This window comes from Oncorhynchus kisutch, unplaced genomic scaffold (genome assembly GCF_002021735.2).
Source record: "Oncorhynchus kisutch isolate 150728-3 unplaced genomic scaffold, Okis_V2 scaffold4042, whole genome shotgun sequence".
Classification (NCBI taxonomy): Eukaryota; Metazoa; Chordata; class Actinopteri; order Salmoniformes; family Salmonidae; genus Oncorhynchus; species Oncorhynchus kisutch.
In genome coordinates this window covers 67,501-70,000 of record NW_022265987.1, presented here as the reverse complement: position 1 = coordinate 70,000, position 2,500 = coordinate 67,501, and positions in this window count along the sequence as shown.

Genomic DNA, 2,500 nt, shown 5'->3' with positions numbered 1-2,500 from the left:
GAGGCAGACAGCCTCTGAACACCAGATATGTACTGCGGGGAGGCAGACAGCCTCTGAACACATTAACACTATAACCAGATATGTACTGCAGGGAGGCAGACAGCCTCTAAACACCAGATATGTACTGCGGTGAGGCAGACAGCCTCTGAACACATTAACACTATAACCAGATATGTACTGCAGGGAGGCAGACAGCCTCTAAACACCAGATATGTACTGCAGGGAGGCAGACAGCCTCTGAACACATTAACACTATAACCAGACACAGTTGAGGTCGGAAGTTTGCATAAACTTAGGTTGGAGTCATTAAAACTCGTTTTTCAACCGCTCCACAAATGTCTTGTTAACAAACTATAGTTTTGGCAAGTCGGTTAGGACATCTACTTTGTGCATGACACAAGTCATTTTTCCAACAATTGTTTACAGATAGATTATTTCACTTATAATTCACTGTATCACAATTCCAGTGGGTCAGAAGTTTACATACACTAAGTTGACTGTGCCTTTAAACAGCTTGGAAAATTCCGGAAAATGATGTCATGGCTTTAGAAGCTTCTGATAGGCTAATTGACATCATTTGAGTCAATTGGAGGTGTACCTGTGGATTTATTTCAAAGCCTACCTTCAACCGCAGTGCCTCTTTGCTTGACATCATGGGAAAATCAAAAGAAATCAGCCAAGACCTCAGAAAAACAATTGTTGAAGGTTGTTGAAGGCTACCTGAAACGTTTGACCCAAATTAAACCATTTAAAGGCAATGCTTCCAAATACTAATTGAGTGCGTGTTAACTTCTAACCCACTGGGAATGTGATGCAATAAATAAAAGCAGAAGTATATCATTCTCTCTACTATTATTCTGACATTTCACATTCTTAAAATAAAGTGGTGATCCTAACTGACCTAAAACAGTGGAATTTTTACTAGGATTAAATGTCAGGAATTGCGAAAAACTGAGTTTAAATGTATTTGGCTGAGGTGTATGTAAACTTCCAACTTCAACTGTATGTACTTCATTGACCTGTCAAAGGTGTTCGACACTGTTGAGCATTGGGATATTTCCAGCCTGTTAATGGTTTCTAGGCCTGGATATATACAGCCTGTTAATGGTTTATAGGCCTGGGATATATACAGCCTGTTAATGGTTTATAGGCCTGGGATATATACAGCCTGTTAATGGTTTATAGGCCTGGGATATATACAGTCTGTTAATGGTTTATAGGCCTGGGATATATACAGCCTGTTAATGGTTTATAGGCCTGGGATATATACAGCCTGTTAATGGTTTATAGGCCTGGGATATATACAGCCTGTTAATGGTTTATAGGCCTGGGATATATACAGTCTGTTAATGGTTTATAGGCCTGGGATATATACAGCCTGTTAATGGTTTATAGGCCTGGGATATATACAGCCTGGTTTATAGGCCTGGGATATATACAACCTGTTAATGGTTTATAGGCCTGGGATATATACAGCCTGTTAATGGTTTATAGGCCTGGGATATATACAGCCTGTTAATGGTTTATAGGCCTGGGATATATACAGCCTGGTTTATAGGCCTGGGATATATACAACCTGTTAATGGTTTATAGGCCTGGGATATATACAGTCTGTTAATGGTTTATAGGCCTGGGATATATACAGTCTGTTAATGGTTTATAGGCCTGGGATATATACAGTCTGTTAATGGTTTATAGGCCTGGGATATATACAGTCTGTTAATGGTTTATAGGCCTGGGATATATACAGCCTGGTTTATAGGCCTGGGATATATACAACCTGTTAATGGTTTATAGGCCTGGGATATATACAGCCTGGTTTATAGGCCTGGGATATATACAGCCTGGTTTATAGGCCTGGGATATATACAGCCTGGTTTATAGGCCTGGGATATATACAGCCTGTTAATGGTTTATAGGCCTGGGATATATACAGCCTGTTAATGGTTTATAGGCCTGGGATATATACAGCCTGTTAATGGTTTATAGGCCTGGGATATATACAGCCTGTTAATGGTTTATAGGCCTGGGATATATACAGCCTGTTAATGGTTTATAGGCCTGGGATATATACAGCCTGTTAATGGTTTATAGGCCTGGGATATATACAGCCTGTTAATGGTTTATAGGCCTGGGATATATACAGCCTGGTTTATAGGCCTGGGATATATACAGTCTGTTAATGGTTTATAGGCCTGGGATATATACAGTTTTGCAAGGAGGAATGGGAAAAAATTTCAGTCTCTCGATGTGCAAAACTGATAGAGACATACCCCAAGCGACTTATAGCTGTAATCGCAGCAAAAGGTGGCGCTACAAAGTATTAACTTAAGGGGACTGAATAATTTTGCATGCCCAATTTTTCAGTTTTTGATTTGTTAAAAAAGCTTGAAATATCCAATAAATGTCGTTCCACTTCATGATTGTGTCCCACTTGTTACAGTTTTATATCTTTATGTTTGAAGCCTGAAATGTGGCAAAAGGTCGCAAAGTTCAAGGG